Consider the following 19,474-nt stretch of genomic DNA (forward strand, 5'->3'; position numbering starts at 1 on the left):
AGGAGTGGGAAAATCCAGAGAGAACCTGGTCTGTGGAGGACACCGATGGGTCTGACTTGGAACACATGGAGGATGAGGTTCTAAAGGAGCATCTTCCAAGGGAATTCTCGGGGCAGGGCTGGGCGAGCAGGTTCAGGAGCTACCCTGTGCTCACCCCTGGGCTGCAGTTCCTGCCTCTCTCCCTTCACAGCAGGTTCAGTTAGAACTACTCTCTAGATGGAGGCTCTTTTATGACAGCCAGGGTTTTCCTACACGCTTTATAAAGACTTATTAATTGCACAAATTTATCTATCAGCTTTTTTCAAAAGGAGCTTCTAACACATAATTAGACAGTTGTCACTAAACCTATGGAACCATTCCCTGTGAGCAGTCAGAGATGAGAGAGTAAGCTGTCCTTTGTGGTTGCCACCTCAGGTGGCCACAGGAAAACACAAAGAGAAAGAGGTATTTGATAATGGGGCAGGGAAGAGGCCACCACCCAGTGAATTACCCCCAAGAGAGGAATGTGCTGAGACTCAGTGGTAAAATATACATGCCGGAGATGGCTTTTACCCACTCCAGGATCTGGTTTCTAACTCTTAGGATTCTTCCAAGCTGGTAATAGCTTGATTTGGATGCAGTGAGAGTATTGACAGCAAGGGAATCAGCAAACACTACAGTTGAGGGTTTTTTTGTGGAAGGAGGTGGGAGCCTCTTTACCAGCACCCTTTGGTTTGTACCAAAGGGAGGTTGCAGCAACAAAGACCTACTCCTACTATATAGCATAGGGAACTCTGCTCAGTGTTATGTGGCAGCCTCGATGGGAGGGCGTTTGGGGGGAGAATGTGTGCGTGTGTGCTCAGCTGTGTCTAACTCTTTGCGACCCCACGGACGATAGCTTGCCAGGCTCCCCTGTCCATGGGGTTCTCCAGGCAAGAATACTGGAGTGAGTTGCCATTTCCTCCTCCAGGTGATCTTCCCGACCCAGGGATCAAACCTGCATCTCTTGTGTCTCCTACATTGGTAAGTGGATTCTTTACTGCTGAGTCACCTGGGAAGCCCCTTGGGGAAGAATGGATACATGTATATGTATGGCTGAGTCCTTTCTCTGCCCCCCTGAAACTGTTACAACATTGTCTGTTAATAGGTTATACCTCAATACAAAAGAAAAAGTTAAAAAAAAAAAAAAGCAAAGAGATGTTGCAGAAGTATGAGGGTTGAAAAGGCATCTCTCTCTGGCTCTACCCAGTGCTCATGTGAAAATCCAAGTGCCATGCATCACTGCCTTTCCCTCCTCCTCCAGCTCCAACCCATCAAATCTGTGGAAAGAAAAGGAGATGCCAGACCCCGTTTCCATAATATCACCGAGCTCCTCCCTACTCCCATTTTTTGACGGCCAGGAAGGTTGAACAGAGTCCCAGAATTATTGTTGGTACTTTGGTGAAGTATGATTGATACTAAAGTTCTCGCCACCCTGACAAGTGGAGGTTTGGAGTGAGATTTAACTTGACTTAGAAAAATACAGAAATATGACATTTCTTATACACGTGGTGTGAAATGAAATTCATACCAGTTGAAGGCATGGGTAGATTGACGGACGGCTGCTTGGATAGCAGGCAGAAAGAGAAACAGGAGCAGAAAAGGAAAGACAGGAGGAGCAGAGAACAAGAGAGACACACATATCCATGCTTGTATGTGCATAGAAAATTCTAGAAAGGTGCATAGAAATTGTGGACAGTGGGTAAAAGTGGGTATTTAAAGGATTATTTATTATAGCTCTGCTCTGTTCTGAATATTTCACCATGAGCAAACCTTACTTTTATAATTCTTAAAACATTTGAAGTGATTTTCTCACTCCAAACATTATGAATATGTTTGGTTGCATGCCGGACTTCCCTGGTGGCTCAGATGGTAAAGAATCTGCCCACAGTGCGGGAGACCAGGGTCCAATTCCTGGGTCGGGAAGATCTCCTGGAAGAGGGCATGGCAACCCACTCCAGTATTCTTGCCTGGAGAATCCCACGGACAGAGAAGTCTGATGGGATGCGGTCCATAGGGTCGCAGTGTGAGACACAACTGAGTGACTAACGCTAAACCATACTGTAGGTTGCATGCTAAAGGGGATTAAGGCTGGAATGGAATTTGGGTTACTAGTCAGCTGACCGTAAAATAGGGAAATTACCCTGAATTATCCACATGGGCCCAGTGTAGTCACAAGGGTCCTTAAAAATGGAAAAGGAAGGCAGGGAGAGGCGGAGAAAGAGATGTGAAGAAGAGTCGCAAGCCAAGAAAGCTGAGTGACCTCTAGAAACTAGAAAAGGGAAGGGAACCAATTTCCCCCTGGAGCCTGCAGAAAGGAATGTAGCCCTGTGACACCTTGCCTTTTTTTAATTGTCTGATATTATTAGTGTTATTATTGTTCTTCTTTTTTTATTTTTAATTGGAGGACAGTTGCTTTACAATGTTGTGTGGGCTTCTGCTCTGTAACAAAGTGAATCAGCTACAAGTACAAATAGTCCCCTCCCTCTTGAGCCTCCCTTCCACCTCCCCCATCCCACCCCTCTAGGTGACACCTTGATTTTTGCTCAGGGAGACCCCTGTCAGACTTCTGACCTGATTCAGCCACTCTGTCCCCTCCCCACCGAGGAGCGGCAGCCTCACACCGTGGACAGCTTGGCTGGGCTGCGGGTGCCCCAGGCCTCTGAGCCCCAGAGCTTCCGCCCCAGCTGCCGGCTCCAGTCCTTGCATCGACAGAAAGACTTCCATCCCCACTGTTGTTGTCATTGCTGACGAGCAGAGGAACAGCAGGGGCACTATAAGAAATGAATGGAGGGGTGAATTATTACTGCCCATGAAAGAAATTTCTGACCCGATTAGTATTCCATCGTTAGCTGTGTCTCTCATGCCAACACACTGATTTTATTCCACCAGCAGATCAAGGCACAGGGCGCACCTGGCCAGACTGGATTTGCTCGATTAACGAGGGTGAGGAAAACTGTAAATTGTCAGTAATGTATTGATGGCGCCGCTTGACACAGTAACACTCTGCCTTTCTCCTTTCATGGCGGCGCACACCTAGCTTCCTTTTGTTATCAAGGCCCATGGTTGCTGTGAAAAATGCTGCTGATCTGATGCTGAAGTGGGTACAGAGAAATCCCTGCCTGGGTCCTGGTCCGTTCCCTTCTCTGAGATTAGAACTAGGAAAATCGGGGTGGTGGACATCATCTCATTAGTAAGGTTCCTCTTCTATCTGTGGGCAGCCAGGAGGCCAAACACAGCCTATACAAGCATGCACATCTGGGTACCCTGTGGGCCCACACACAGAGGCTCGTGAGTACCCAAGAAACACAGTCACACACACAGAGGGACCCACATTTGGATGCACACACATGCACACAGACACTGATGCTCAGACAGGCCAGGGGTGGTGTCTGCTCCTCCCGGTTGTTCCTCTGAATGAGGCATTCTAATTCAGAGACTCCCCATCTCTGGGGAAATAATCTTCAGATTAGTCTGCCTGCCTGCCAGGAGCACTGGGCCATCCACGCCTGATTTAAAAAAAAAAAGCAACACCTCATTTCAGGAAATGCTGGGAGCCTCCAGGTGCTCTGAAGCCCAGGGAAGGTGCTGTTGCAGTGTTGTGGGACCCTCGTTGCAGCCTGCAGCATTCAGAGGGGTGTGTGTGTGTGGTGTGTGTGACCCTCCTCAGCTTCCTACTTCCTAGCTGTGTCACCGTGGGCAAGTTACTCAACTTCTCTGTGCCTGTTTCTTCATTTGTTGTTACGGCGAATTCGGATAACACGTGTGCTTTGTTACATGGAGCACCTGGCAGATAGTACATACTCCACAAATGCTGGTGCTGTTCTATTACTCCTAGTCCCACACACATCTAATTGCACGCGCGCGCACACACACACACACACACACACACACACGTAGATGTCATGCTTGAGGAGGCAGCGGTCAAAAATCTGGCCTTTCATTTAGTTCGCTCTTTGCTCCATGGTTTGGAAAGCAGCTTGGTAACTGTTTTCTCCTTTTTGCCTCATAAAACCTTGTGAGGTAGGAGGGCTGGAATTATTGGTCCCATTAAAAAAAGGAAATAAAGGTGGACAAAGGTTACAAAATCTGCCTGCAAAAAAAATTCACTGCAGTGTACTTATAACCACACATACACACACACACACGCACACACACACACAATCAAAAAACCCAACAGTTGTGAAGGGTCAGTGAAGACAGCGCTTTGTAACACATGGTCATTAAGAAACATCTACAAGTTTTCAGTGATGTGGGAAATGTCTTAGCTACAATGATAAGTGAGAAGAGAAGGGTACAAACTGGATGCCCAGGAGAACCTTTATTACACAACCAAGGGTGAGGGGAAAAGCCTCACCCAAAATATTAACATCATCCCCAAAGGAAGGTTATACTTTTTTATAAAGATTTTTTTGATGTGGACTTTTTTTTTAAGTCTTTAACTGGATTGGTTACAATATTGCTTCTGTTTCATGTGTTGGTTTTTTTCTGGCCAAGAGGCATGTGGGATCTTAGTGCCTGGACCAGGGATCAGAGCCACAGCCCCTGCATCTGAAGGCAAAGTCTCAACCGCTGGAATACCAGAGAGGCCCTGGGAAAGTTACAGTTGTCTGGTGTTTTTCCCTTTCTGCTGTTCAATGTTTTCCAGAATTTTCATGCTGGAGCTATATTCTTTTTATAATTAAGTAAGAGAAGCCGTGGAGCTGCAATTACTCTGCTGAGTGCATGCCTCTGGCTGGCAGCAGAGCCAGCACCCTGAGCCTGTCAACCACGGGCAGGGCGGAGCGACGGTGGGGAGGGAGGGGGATGGTCACCCACGGACAGCACAGGGCACCAGCATTCCGTGCGGAAATGAATCAGCTGACAGACACCAGTCGCTGCCCTCTCAAGCCCTCCCGCCAGCCCCGTATCCAGACAGAACACTGACCCCCACTCCTGCAGTGCTGTCACCTGAGACACAACAGAAGGCATCCCTGGCCCCTCTTGGGAGAGTCGGGTTCACCAACGACGTTACACCAATAAGGAGCCGGCAGAGTAACAGTTCACTGAGCATCCACTAAGGACCAGCCCCTCAAACATGCTCTCATCTGACTTTATTCCCATAACTGGCCCATGACGCAGGGATTATCCCACTTCAGTTCAGTTCAGTTCAGTTCAGTCACTCAGTCGTGTCCAACTCTTTGCGAACCCATGAATCGCAGCATGCCAGGCCTCTCTGTCCATCACCAACTCCCGGAGTCTACCCAAACCCATGTCCATCGAGTCAGTGATGCCATCCAACCATCTCATCCTCTGTTGTCCCTTTCTCCTCCCGCCCCCAATCCTACACAGCATTAGGGTCTTTTCCAATGAGTCAACTCTTCTCATTAGGTGGCCAAAGTATTGGAGTTTCAGCTTCAACATCAGTCCTTCCAAAGAACACCCAGGATTGATCTCCTTTAGGATGGATTGATTGAATCTCCTTGCAGTCCAAGGGACTCTCAAGAGTCTTCTCCAACACCACAGTTCAAAAGCATCAATTCTTCAGTGGTCAGCTTTCTTTATAGTCCAACTCTCACATCCATACATGACCACTGGAAAAACCATAGCCTTGACTAGATGGACTTTTGTTGGCAAAGTAATGTCTCTGCTTTTAAATATGCTATCTAGGTTGGCCATAACCTTCCTTCCAAGGAGTAAGCATCTTTTAATTTCATGGCTACAATCACCATCAGCAGTGATTTTGGAGCCCAAAAAAATCAAGTCTGACACTGTTTCCACTGTTTCCCCATCTATTTGCCATGAAGTGATGGGACCAGATGCCATGATCTTAGTTTTCTGAACGTTGAGCTTTAAGCCAACTTTTTCACTCTCTTCTTTCACCTTCATCAAGAGGCTCTTTAGTTCTTCTTCACTTTCTGCCATAAGGGTGGTGTCATCTGCATATCTGAGGTTATTGATATTTCTCCTGGCAATCTTGATTCCAGCTTGTGTTTCTTCCAGCCCAGCGTTTCTCATGATGTACTCTGCATAGAAGTTAAATAAGCAGGGTGACAATATACAGCCTTGACATACTCCTTTTCCTATTTGGAACCAGTTTGTTGTTCCATGTCCAGTTCTAACTGTTGCTTCCTGACATGCACACAGGTTTCTCAAGAGACAGGTCAGATGGTCTGGTATTCCCATCTCTTTCAAAATTTTCCACAGTTTATTGTGATCCACACAGTCAAAGGCTTTGGCATAGTCAATAAAGCAGAAATAGATGTTTTTCTCTAAAGTGGGATGTTATCCCACTTCACAGAAGGGGAAACCAAGGCTTGGAAGGGGGAGGACACTCACCCAGGGGTCCAGCGGGTCCTGAGCGGAGTGGGAAACACTCAGGGCTGTCAGTCTCGCGTTCTCTGCCCGCGTGACAGGCCAGGCAGTGGAGGAGCCCCCAGCACGTGCAGGGAGCATCACCAGTGCCGAGCCCTGGTTGGTTCCTCTCTGAGCAAACACTGTGGAGAACGTCCCCTTGGAGGGTGACTTTACAATGGTTGTTAACTTCTCCAAGACATGAAGCCTGCAGGGCAGCTGCGCAGAGCCTTCTTTTCCTCCCAGAGCTCTTGTGAGGCTGCTGGGCTCCGGTTAGAGTGGGGAGGTCACAGCTCCTGGCCTCGGGCCAGTGCTATCTGTATTGACATCATTGCAGAGATGATCATGCACTTGCTCGTTCATGAATTTCCCCATCCACTGTGCAAACCTGAACCGAGCACCTACCGAACACCAGGCCGTGTTCTAGCAGCAGCTCAAGGCCCCTGCCCTCGTGGGGTTCACTTTCCAGGAGAGTGAGACAGGTGACAAGTAAACACCTATTCAGGAAATATCTTTTCAGGCTGTTTTAAGTATCATAAATAAAATAGTTTTGGACCTGTCATTAATAGAATAATGACCCTTGTGTCTTAAAACCTGAAGCCTGTGGATATGACATTTGTTATATGGCAAAAGGAATGAATGTTGCTCATCAGCTGATCATAACAGGGGGAAATGACCCCAGAGCATCAGGGTGGGCTCAGTGTATGCAAGAGGGAATTAGAGAATTACAAGATGTATAACAAGAGAACACAGTCCTGCCAATACTTGGATTTTAGCCCAGTGAGGCCCATGTCAGACTTCTGAGCTACTTCAGAATCTATGAGATAATAACTGTGTCTTATTTAAGGCTGCCAGGTTCGTGGAGTCTAATTCAGCACAAATGGTATACCAGCGCTAGTCCAGATACTCGATGTTCCCTCATCATGGAGGCCTACCTGCCTACCTTCAGAAGAAAGTCTTCCTGCTCTTGCTGTCTTAGGTTATTCAATGACCTGCTTTTTCACTTTGTGAAGCAGGGACAGAGGGCTTCCCTGAGCAGATGATGTTGGAGGTCAGGTCTAAATGAGAAGGCACCCGTCATCTGCAAAACTGACCAGGCAGGGGAGAGGAGGGAGGAGCAGACCCACAGCCAGCCGGCAAACCAGTCTGCCCCAGGGATGTGCCCCAGGGGCCCCACTTCACCTCCTGCCTCTTGGGCACCAGCTGGGCAGCCAGAACACCGGCCTGGTGGGGCGGCAGAGGGAGTGTCATGTCATGTGGAGGGACTGGCCCTGCTCTCCCCTCACACCACCTCCTGGGCACTCACTCGCCTTTTCCTTTGGAGCAGCTATTTGACCTTTGACCCCAGATATTCCTGTCAAAGAGGCTGTACATCGTTTTTGGAGCAGTCAGGTTAGAAGGGCATGGCAACCCACTCCAGTATGGGATTCTGTGTCCAGAATCCCATGGACGCAGAAGCCTGGTGGGCTATGTCCATGGGGTCGCAAAGAGTCAGACATGACTGAGCAGCAGCAGCATAACAGGATCCCCTGGCAGCAAACTAGTGAGGAAGCCCCCAAGGATGCCTCCTGGGAAAGAACTCAGCCTCAGGGGAAAAGCCTGGGGGTGCTGGATTGGGAGTGGGGGGACACCAAGTCCCTCTCAATGCACCTTGAGGCCTAAGGGAGAGAGAGGTAACAAACGCTGCAGTGCTGAAGTCCGGCCATGGGCTGGCCCTCCTCTGCCCTCCTCCTTCCTTCTTTTACCAGCGTTAACTTCTAATCTGATATGCCCTGAACCAAATCCAGGGTCTTTTCCCCAGACCGCTTCCTCTCCCCACTTTCCTCGCTTGTGATCGAGGGGGTCCCTCTTCCATCATCTGCGCTTACTGCCTTAAGGTTGCCTTTGACCCCTTCTGCTTTGCCCCCACCCCCCCCACCGGCTGGCTGTGTCCCCTCCCCCAGGTTCACCGTCTCTCAGGTCGCCCTTCAGCCCCCATCCACAGCTGGTGCAAGCACCATCGCTGACTCACTCTGCATCCCCGCTGAGGACGTGGTCAGCATGGGGTGCTTTGTTTGGAAGAATGTTGTCCTCTTGTGGATTTGTTTGTGTTTGTTTTTAATTTTATTGGAGAATAGTTGATTTACAGTGTTGTCTTAGGTTCAGATGTACAGCAAAGTGACTCAGTTATACATACATTCATTCTTTTTCATATGCTTTTCTATGTAGGTTATCACAGAATATTCAGTAGAATTCCCTGTGCTACACAGTAGGTCTTGTTGGTTATCTCTCTTGAATATAGTTGTGTGTGTGTGTGTGTGTGTGTGTGTACATTCCAAACCCCCACCACTGCACATTTCCCCTCTGGTAATCATAAGTTTATTCTCAGTATCTGTAAATCTATGTCTGTTTTGTAAATATGTTCATTTGTATAATTTTTAAATTAGATTCCACATGTGAGTAATATGATATTTCTCTTTGTCTGACTGACTTCACTCAGGATGACTATCTCTGGGTCCATCCATGTTGCTGTAAATGGCATTATTTCGTTCAAAATTTTTTATGACTGAGTGATATTCCATTGTATATATGTACCACATCTTTTTTATCCATTTCTCTGTCAATGGACCTTTATTTTCTTTTTGTTGCAATGGTAAATTAGATTATTTCCTCCATTTCTCTTTCTGATCTTTCATTATTAGTGTATAGGAATGCGAGAGATTTCTGTGTATTAATTCTGTATCCCGTGACTTTACCAAATTCATTGATGAGCTCTAGTAGCTTTCTGGTGGCATCTTTAGGATTTTCTATGTATAGTATTATGTCATCTGCAAACCTTGACAGTTTCACTTCTTTTCCTATTTGGATTCTTTTCTTTTCTTTTTTTTCCCCTCTCATTGCAGTAGCTAAGACTTCCAAAACAATATTGAATAATAGTGGCGAGAGTGGACACTCTTATCTTATTCCTGATCTTAGAGGAAATGCCTTCCGGTTTTCACTATTGAGAATACTGTCTGCTACGGGTTTCTCATCGATGGCCTTTATTATGTTGAGATAGGCTCCCTGTATGCTCACTTTCTGTGGAGTTTTTTTTTTATCATAAATTGATGTTGAATTTTGTCAAAAACTTTTCCTGCATCTATTGAGATGATCATATGTTTTTTATTCTTCAGTTTGTTAATATGGTGTATCACATTGATTGATTAGCATATATTGAAGAATCCTTGCATGCCTGGGATAAATCCCAGTTGATCATGGTATATGATTCATGTATTGTTGGATTCAGTTTGCTAGCATTTTGTTGACAATTTTTGCATCTATGTTCATCAGTGATATTGGCTTGTAATTTTCTTTTTTTGTGATATCTTTGTCTGATTTTGGTATCAGGGTGATGGTGGCCTCATGGAATGAGTTTGGGAATTTTCCTTCCTTCTTCTGCAGTTTTTTGAAAGAGTTTGAGAAAGATAGATGTTACCTCATCTCTAAATGTTTGATAGAATTCTTCTGTGGAGCCATCTGGTCCTGGACTTTTGTTTGTTAGAGATTGTCTTTTTGTGTTTTGTTTCACTTTTTCAGGCAGCGATTGCAATATTTCATTCCTGATTAAGTTGCCCAAATCACCACCCAAATCTCCTCCGTGGAATAGATACTCACAGCGACAGCCCAGCTGAGCCAGTACTCTAGCTGGCTCCTTAACCAGACAAGATTCTAGACTCTTTTCTTCCTACTGAGCCCTAAGGTTAACTTCCTCTTTCCTGGTGAGATTGTTTAACAGGGCAGGGAACATTTATGGCAGTCCTCTTCAAAAGAGGGCAGAGCCTGGGCAGGGCCAGGAGGAGCTGGCCACCCGAGGTGCCTCTGAGTCGCTCTGTCCTCCCTCTGGACCGGCAGCATCTAGAGGACCCCCCACAGAGACCCCAACCCCTTCAGGCTGATCCAAGGCGGTGGTTGGCAGAGTCAGGGACCCAAGGCTCTAGCCAGGCATCTCACCTTCTGCACTGAAGCAGGGAAGAGGGAGCCGTGAGCCCTCAGGTATGTTTCCACCAGAATGGAAAGGGCTGTACCTCTGGGTCCACATTACTGAGAGAAAGAAACGTGGAAACAGGGTAGGTAGAAAATGAGGAATGAAAGTGCCTGAGTGAGAGGTATGAAAGGAGAGGAAGAAGGAAACTGCACAATCAAAGAGACTTCTGAGATCAGACTCAGGAAGGTACCAGATTTCATCTGAGGGACCAAGTCTGATGCATGGATAGTGGGCTGTGATGAGGATTCTGAAGTTAGACTCAGGCTCAGTGCAAAGGTATGCCATGATTGGTTAGTTACCTCTGGGCACAAGAAGATGGGGGACATGCAAGCCAGGGCTTTTGTTCCTTAACCACAGGGACCCCTTGACGTTTATTCATTCATGCACTCATCTGTTCCTTCAGAAGATACATTTGACCATCAACTATGAGCCACACAGATACTTGAAGAATGAGTGAAGAAGGAAGGAGTGTTGTTCTTTGCCCAATCTCTCATTTTTCTCTGAAGATAATTACTTGAAAAGGTACAACAAAGGTGTATGTTCTTGAGAGATTTTCTAGCTGTGTAATGTCAGCCTAGTCCCTTCCTTTCACTAAGCCTCAATTTTCTCATCTGTAAAATGGGAGTGATAGTTTCTGGATCTCACCTGTTTTTCCCTGTAGTTCTCATTGTCTAGAAATAATAATAATAATGATAATCACTAAAGCATAAAATAAGCACCTACTCTGTACTTAGCCAGGCTCTGAGATAAGTACTGTCTAGGTAACAACACATTTATTCTTCATATCAGCTCTCTGAGGAAGGCATCAGTACTACTCCCACTTTTCAGATGAAGAACCAAGGCACTGAGAGATTAAACTGCTCTCTATGGCAGTGTGGCTACAAAATTTGTGCTTCCCACCCCCACTCTGCAGCCTCAATGGTGCATCGTGAGTCCATGGCTGGAAGAGAGATGGTGCAGGAGTATCCATCCAGATGCATCCCTCAACAGGCATTAATTGAGCACCTTCTGCATGTCAGGTACAAGGATGTAATGACTAACCAGACATGACAGCAAAAGACATATGGTTCTAGCTAGAAAGTTGGAGAGAACTTGAATGGATAGTCGTTGCAACACAGTTTTGACATGTGCCATGCAGGAGATAGCTCAGAAGTCAGAGCAGACTTCTCCGAGGTGAAATGTGCAAACCAGTGCTGTCAGGGTAAGAGTGGAGTGGGTTGGAGGGGAGTGTTTGGCACCCTGTGGGATCTAAGAGAAGGAGGGTGGAGTGAGTAAAGGAGAGGGCAGGAGCTGGTGGTGAGGGGTGAGGTCAGTGAGATGGTCACACCCAGGCCGAGCACAGCTGTGAGGAGTGTTTGTCCAGTGTTTGCTCCAGTCTGTCCATCTGTCTTTCTGCTTCAGTGCATCTGCCAGCCCCCATACAGGCTGGCTGCTGCCCGCCTGAAGTCATGCCAGGCCAGCCGATATCAGACGTGCCAGGCTCATCCAGGAGAAGCAGCTGCCACTGGGGTTGCTGTCTTTGGTCACTGTTTGCATATCTCTTCCTGAGCTCCACTCCATGTGTACACACAGGCACAGCTCCTCCGTTCCAATAGGAACTGGAAAGGCTGCAGAGCCAATGGGCCTTTCCCAGGGTGGGGAGCACTTGAAGCCATGAATCGCTGGCACGTCCTCGGGCTGGCAGCTGCTCCTTCTCAGAGGAGCCTCGCCTGTCTGAGCCTCCTTATCTCAGAAATACAAGGACACTCATAACTTCCTTGGAAGTTTGGTATGACTTTTGAAAAAGACTATATAAAGTGCCTATTGGGGCTTCCCTGGTGGCTCAGAGTCCGTCTGCAATGCAGGAGACCCAGAGTCGACTCCTGGGTCAGGAAGATTCCCTGGAGAAGGGAATGGCTACCTGCTGCAGTATTCCTACCTGGAGAATTCCATGGACTGAGGAGCCTGGCGGGATGCCTGCCTCTAGTAGCTGCAGAATACAGGATGGAGCTGTGTCAGAGCCGAGCATTGCCTCGTGCCAGATGCTCTGTGTGGTGCTAGGCATTTAGAAATGATTAGATGTTATCTCAGGAGCTCATAGTCTATCAGATCAAATAGTAGATGGATGACTGAAGGTAAGGAGAAGGGGAACAGTATGAGAGAGATGTGTACAGGTTCTATGTGATCAATATTAACAATAGTCATCATCCTAGGCAACTCATATTGAGAGTTCACTGTGTGCCTGGAATGGTGCAAAGGGCTTTAGATGGATTATTCGGTTCACTTCAGATCAGTTCAGTTGCTCAGTCATGTCCGACTCTTTGCGACCCCATGAGGCACAGCACGCCAGGCCTCCCTGTCCATCACCAACACCCAGAGTTTACCCAAACTCATGTCCATTGAGTTGGTGATGCCATCCAACCATCTCATCCTCTGTCGTCCCCTTCTCCTCCTGCCCTCAATCTTTCCCAGCATCAGGGTCTTTTCAAATGAGTCAGCTCTTTGCATCAGGTGGCCAAAGTATTGGAGTTTCAGCTTCAACATCAGTCCTTCCAATGAACGAACACTCATTTCAGTATAATAGTGTTGCATGGTAGGTCTCATCTCCATTTTACGGATGAAGCGCTGAGGAATAAGGAGGGGAGGTGACCCGGCCAAGGTGGCAGGGCTTGAACGGTAGAGAGAGGCTTTCTGCCTGGGCCGTCCAGCTCCAGGGTCCATGCACTCTGCTGCCCTGTCCCCACGTCCATCCTCACACACACACCCTGAGGAGAGAGCCTCGCAGGCCGCAGCAGGGACTCCTCACAAAGGAGGCAGCACTCCACAAAGTACAGGCCCCCCAGGAGAGGTGAGGGCAGCCCTGGTGGTGAAAACTGCAGGACCAGAGGCCTGGAGGTGGGAGCTGGGAGTCAACAAGAGGGCGAGAGAGAGGCTGTGAGCAGGCGCAGCGCCAGGGGCTCGGGTCATTCTGCACACATGGTGGGTTGTGTGTTGGAGGAACATTCTGTGAAAATATCAGGAATAACCTGGCTTCTGGTAGGAAAGCCATCAGGAGAACACAGGGGAAAAGCCAGGTGTTGGCCTGAATTGTTAGGCCTCTGCGGGGGCTGAGGCATCCAAACCTCAGGAGAGATGGGGTCAGATAAGAATTTGAGTCTTGTTCATAAATGTGGCTGTTTGAAATGGGAAAAATCTTTGTATCAGGTAATGCTGTTACAGGTACAAGTGACAAAAACTAATTCAAACCACCCCAACAAAGGACCTATACTGGCTCACGTAATGGAAAAGTCCAGATATAACTCTGACTTCAAGCAAGGCTTGATCTAGGGCTCAGATGACATCCCCAGGACTCTGTCTCTATCTCGGGATCCTTTCCTCCACACGGCTTTATTCTCCGCAGCATCTCCTCACACAGTGGCAAACGTACCCGTCTGCATCTCCTCATGTCTTCTTGCATCTCCGGCTGCATGGCCCTGCATGGCCCAGCAAGCCTACCATTGGCCAGAGCTGGAGAAGACTGTTAAACCCAATAAATAACATGAAAACAGGACATAATGGAAGTAATGGGTTTATTTCCCTTTGAAATAAATGTCACTGGAACAAATTGTTCCAGCCACCAGCCTTATTGCCTATGGATTTATTGGCTGTTTATCTCCCTCTGTATTGGTGACATGATCAATAATTGCCTATAAATACCAGAAGTTTACAAGAAGGGCCATTTAGAGAATGAGAGGCTGCCTCTGGTTACTGTGATGACCTCACGCAGGCCTGACCCACCACAGTCCAGCGTTCAGGACAGCCTTGAGGGGCGACTGGAAACTCAGGAGAGAGGGGTCTGGGTCTGAGTGGGGTCACATGCATCTGCGTGGGGTCACACACATCATCCTCCTTCCAGGAGGGACTCAGCAATGCCCTGACTGATGGTGTGTGTGTGTGTGTGTGTGTGTGTGTGTGTGTGTGCGCACACGCGCGCGTGCATACGTGTTTGCATGTGCTTGTGCAAGTGAACCCCAGTGAGCTCACATGTGTCTGTCACTTTCAGCCTCAGTGTCTCTGCTTCTTTTGCATTCTCTTCATGTCTCTCTACCTTAGTCTTTTTTATTTTTAGAAGAAAACTTCTTTTAAATTTTAATTTTACTGGAGTATTTACCATGTTGTGTTAGGTTCAGGTGTACAGCAGAGTGATTCAGTTATACATATACATGTGTTCATTCTTTTTTAGATTCTTTTCTCACACAGGTTATCACAGAATATTGAGTAGAGTTCCCTGTGCTACACAGTAGGTCCTTGTTGGTTACTACCTTATATATAGTAGTGTGTGTATGTTCACTCCAAATTCCTGATCTATCTACCACCACCACCATCCCCAGCAGTGTTTCCCCTTTGGTAGTCATAAGTTTGGTAGTTTCTTCTTTTTTTCAATTAGAGTCCACATCTGAATATTATATGATGTTTTTCTCTGTTTGACTTACTGTACTTGGTGTGTAGAACCATCCTTTGTGGTGGGAAAAGATGCTTGATATGATTTGTTTTCTTAACTTTCTCAAGGCTTGATTTGTGACCCAAGATGTGATCTGTCCTAGAGAATGCTCATTGTTTGAATTCGGATACCTACTTTTTCATGTGTTAGGTCGTATTTCTATACATGCAAACTCCCTTTCACCTATTGCCCTTCTTTTGGGACGCGGTGAGTGCAGGTCAGTCTTGGGTTGCCACGCCCAGCATTTCCACCCTCTGCTGTTTTCTGTCAAGGGTGTGAATCTCAGCTCTGCTGCCACAGCTGGAGACCATGAGCATGTCCCTCAGCCTCCTCAAGCCTCAACTTCCTTCTGTAAGAGGTGGAGACCATAGTGTATCCAACTCCTAGGGTTGCTATGGGGATTTGGTAAGATAGGTGTGGAAAATTCTTCCCCTGATTCCACATGCATGCTAAGCACTCAATAAATGGTAGCTATTTGTATTATTTTATTTATAATGTATTATTTTTATTATTAGCTCAAACAAGTCTTGCTCAAGAGATCACCCAGAAAACAGTCTGGTCAAAGTCTCCTAATAGAGGTGCCAGGAGGGGAATACCTGGGGACCGGAGTTACAAAGAAGAAATGTCCTATCTCCTGGGAAGAGGAGGTGGTGGCTGGATGGGGGTTCCCCGTCCTAGGGCTGGGATCACACAGGGTGTCACCCCCAGGCAGTGGTCACATGAAGGTGGGAGGATTCCCAAGGCAGGTGGGGAGGCCTAGCAGGCCGGAAGGAGAAGCAGAGACCCTCCCCATGCCATCCACAGGCCAGGTGAGTTCTTGGGGAGACCCGCTGATCAGAAATGGGGAGAAGGGTGGTGCTATAGGAAGATGGGGAGCCCAGTTCTGGAAAATCCAAGGGGAGGGAAGGCAGGTCAGCTTCATGCTGTTTGGAGTCAGTCTCCTCCGAGGTAGACCCTAGGGCATGTAGCTTATGCAGGACGCGACACTAGGTGCTGCTGGGGTGGGGTGCACAGAGGGTGTTGTATGCAACAGGATGCTGTGTGTGGCCGAGCCCCGATGCCCCAGCAGGGTCTGGGTGACAGAGTGGGCACACCTCAGGGCTGTCCCGCTGTACCAGTCCACTCAGGCAGGCTGCATAACCAAGAACACAGGCTGAGCGGCTTACACCACAGGAATGCGTTGTCTCCCATCCTGGGCCGGAAGACTGAGATCAAGGTGTCAGCAGGCCATGCTCCCTCAGAAGGTGCTAGGGGGAAGGAGGGAGCCTCCCTACTAACTTCTGGTAGTTCCGTGGTCTATGGGAGGGTGGCTCCTGTCTTCCTGTGACCCCTCTGTGTGTGTGTGTCTCTGTGTCCAAATGTCCCCTTTGTAGAAGGATGCCAGTCATGGTAGCTTGGGGCCCACCCTACTGACCAGCAACCCATTTCCAAATAAGGCCATATTCTGAGGTATTGCAGGTGGTTAGTACTTCCTATTAATTTTCAGGGGACATAATTCAGTCACCTGTCTAGGCATGAGAAAGCTAGGGTATTACCTTCACCGTCTCAACCCTACTACTTGACTGTTCAGGGGTCATGAACTCCCTGACTTTCTCACCCTCCCCCAAGATGGCCCAAGAGAAACCCTCAGGTGGGGTGTCACAGGATCTTGTGAGAGAACACTAGGAGTATGTCCTAGAATGCCAAGTGTCTGCTATTTTCTACTCCAGGAAACCTGTAAGATAGGAGTAGGAATAGATTGCTTCGGCCTAGAGTGCTAGGTTGAAAAGGTCCTGAGGTAAAGACCATGATTGATTGTTGATGTCTGCTATGGGCACAGGACGACCAAGAGGAGCATGCATGCCGTGTGTTGGCCATTTCTTCTGCCAGGTGTATCTGAATGGGATTGTCCTGCTTTATAAAACTGAGGGTCTGGAATTTAAATAGTACAAGAATACCTCATTTTATTATGCCTTGCTTTATTGCACTTTGCAGATACTGCATTTTTTACAAATTGAAGGTTTGTGGCAATCCTGTGTCAAGCACAACTCTCAGTGCCAGTTTTCAAACAGCATTTGTTCACTTCATGTGTCACATTTCGTTAATTCTTGCAATATTTCAAACTTTTGCACTATTATCACATTTATTGTGGAGATCAGTGATCTTTGATGTTGCTATTACAAACAGATTTCATATGATGGTTAGCATTTTTTACCAATAGAATATTTTTAATGAGGATATGTATATTGTTTTTTTTACACATGATGCTACTGCACACATAATAGACTACAATTCAGTTCAGTCGCTCAGTCGTGTCCGACTCTTTGCGACCCCATGAACTGCAACATGCCAGGCCTCCCTGTCCATCACCAACTCCTGGAGTTTACCCAAACTCATGTCCATTGAGTTGGTGATGCCATCCAACCATCTCATCCTCTCTCATCCCCTTCTCTTCCTGCCTTCAATCTTTCCCAGCATCAGGGTCCTTTCAAGTGAGTCAGTGCTTCACGTCAGGTGGCCAAAATATTGGAGTTTCAGCTTCAACATCAGTCCTTCCAATAAATATTCAGGACCAATTTCCTTTAGGATGGACTGGTTGGATCTCCTTGCAGTCCAAGGGACTCTCAAGAGTCTTCTCCAACACCACCGTTCAAAAGCATCAATACTTTGGCGCTCAACTTTCTTTATAGTCCAACTCTCACATCCATACATGACTACTGGAAAAACCATAGGTTTGACTAGACGGATCTTTGTTGTTAAAGTAATGTCTCTGCTTTTTAATAAGCTGTCTAGGTTGGTCATAGCTTTCCTTCCAAGGAGCAAGCGTCTTTTAATTTCATGGCTGCAATCACCATCTGCAGTTATTTTGGAGCCCGCCCCCCCAAAAAATAAAGTCTATCACTGTTTTCACTGTTTCCCCAAGAGTCTAAAGGTGGATGGGCAAGGTCAACCAGGCCGTTTGGCAGGTGTAAGCAGACCACCATTCTGACGCCCTGTGACTGCTGCTGTGCTGTATTTCTTCTGAAACAAACACTCCTCTCCATGTGCTTTATGTCCTGTTCTGTGTCATCTTCACAACCCTATGAATTAGGGTCTGTTAGCCTTCCTTCCAATTTTACAGATGAGGAAACAGGCTCAGAGGAGTTAAGCAATTTATCTGAGGTCACACAGTGTGGAGCTGGCATACAAACTCAGTGGGCCTGACCTCAGAAATGGGCCACTCCCCTGCCAACTCTCACATCCATACATGACCACTGGAAAAACAATAGCTTTGACTAGACGGACCTTTGTTGGTAAAGTAATGTCTCTGCTCTTTAATAAGCTGTCTAGGTTGGTCATAACTTTTCTTCCAAGGAGCAAGCGTCTTTTAATTTCATGGCTGCAATCACCATCTGCAGTGATTTTGGAACCCCCAAAATAAAGTCTGCCACTCTTTCCACTGTTTACCCATCTATTTGCCATGAAGTGATGGGACCAGATGCCATGATCTTAGTTTTCTGAATGTTGAGCTTTAAGACAACTTTTTCACTCTTCCTCTTTCGCTTTCATCAAGAGGCTCTTTAGTTCTTCTTCGCTTTCTGTCTTAAGGGTGGTGTCATCTGCATATCTGAGGTTATTGATATTTCTCCCAGCAATCTTGATTCCAGCTTGTGCTTCATCCAGCCCAGCATTTCTCATGATGTACTCTGCATAAAAGTTAAATAAGCAGGGTGACAATATACAGCCTTGATGTACTCCTTTCCCGATTTGGAACCAGTCTGTTGTTCCATGTCCAATTCTAACTGTTGCTTCATGACCTGCATACAGATTTCTCAAGAGGCAGGTCAGGTGGTCTGGTATTCCCATCTCTCTCAGAATTTTCCACAGTTTATTGTGATTCATACAGTCAAAGGCTTTGGCATAGTCAATAAAGCAGAAATAGATGTTTTTCTGGAACTCTCTTGCTTTCTTGATGATCCAACAGATGTTCACAATTTGATCTCTGGTTCCTCTGCCTTTTCTAAATCCAGCTCGAACATCTGGAAGTTCATCGTTCACTTACTGTTGAAGCCTGGCTTGGAGAATTTTGAGCATTATTTTACTTGCATGTGAGATGAGTGCAATTGTATGGTAGTTTGAGCATTCTTTGGCATTGCCTTTCTTTGGGATTGGAATGAAAAGGAATGAAAACTGACATTTTCCAGTCCTGTGGCCACTGCTGAGTTTTCCAAATTTGCTGCCATATTGAGTGCAGCACTTTCACAGCATTACCTTTTAGGATTTGAAATAGCTCAACTGAAATTCCATCACTTCCACTAGCTTTGTTCACAGTGATGCTTCCTAAGGCCCACTTGACTTCACATTCCAGGATGTCTGGCTCTAGGTGAGTGATCACACCATGATTATCTGGGTCGTGAAGATCTTTTTTGTACAGTTCTTCTGTGTATTCTTGCCACCTCTTCTTAATATTTTCTGGTTCTGTTAATAATAGACCACAGTATGGTGTAAATACAACTTTTGTATGTACTTGGGAACCAAAAAGTTCATGTGACTCGCTTTATCGCGATATTCACTTGACTGCAGTGGCCTGAAACTAAACCCACCCAGATCTCCCCGGTGTGTCTGTAATCTGAGGTGCGGTTCTGGGCAGACAGGAGGAAACCTGATTGACAAGAGGTGCTGAAAAGTCTGAAGGATTAAAG

The 19,474-nt window shown here is 46.9% G+C and overlaps 1 protein-coding gene and 1 long non-coding RNA gene across 5 annotated transcripts in view; one reads left to right on the plus strand and one right to left on the minus strand.

The window, feature by feature from the left end:
- Positions 1-19,474, plus strand: part of FAM3D (FAM3 metabolism regulating signaling molecule D) — a 76,718-nt gene that overhangs the window by 29,755 nt on the left and 27,489 nt on the right. For 3 of the 4 annotated variants that reach the window (XM_081524659.1, XM_081524657.1, XM_081524658.1), the window contains one exon: positions 950-1,002. The exons of the other annotated variant lie outside the window; for it this stretch is intronic. The gene's annotated coding sequence lies outside the window, so the exon portion shown is untranslated. The remainder of the gene's footprint in view (positions 1-949; positions 1,003-19,474) is intronic. 4 annotated transcript variants of the gene reach the window in all.
- LOC145519837 (uncharacterized) overlaps positions 16,755-19,474 on the minus strand; it is a 40,370-nt gene continuing 37,650 nt past the window's right edge. Inside the window, exon 3 of the long non-coding RNA XR_014063953.1 lies at positions 16,755-19,250. This is a non-coding gene — a long non-coding RNA (uncharacterized LOC145519837). The remainder of the gene's footprint in view (positions 19,251-19,474) is intronic.

The sequence above is a fragment of the Giraffa tippelskirchi genome, chromosome 9 (genome assembly GCF_054371585.1).
Source record: "Giraffa tippelskirchi isolate mGirTip1 chromosome 9, T2T-mGirTip1v1.2.pri, whole genome shotgun sequence".
In the NCBI taxonomy this organism is placed as follows: Eukaryota; Metazoa; Chordata; class Mammalia; order Artiodactyla; family Giraffidae; genus Giraffa; species Giraffa tippelskirchi.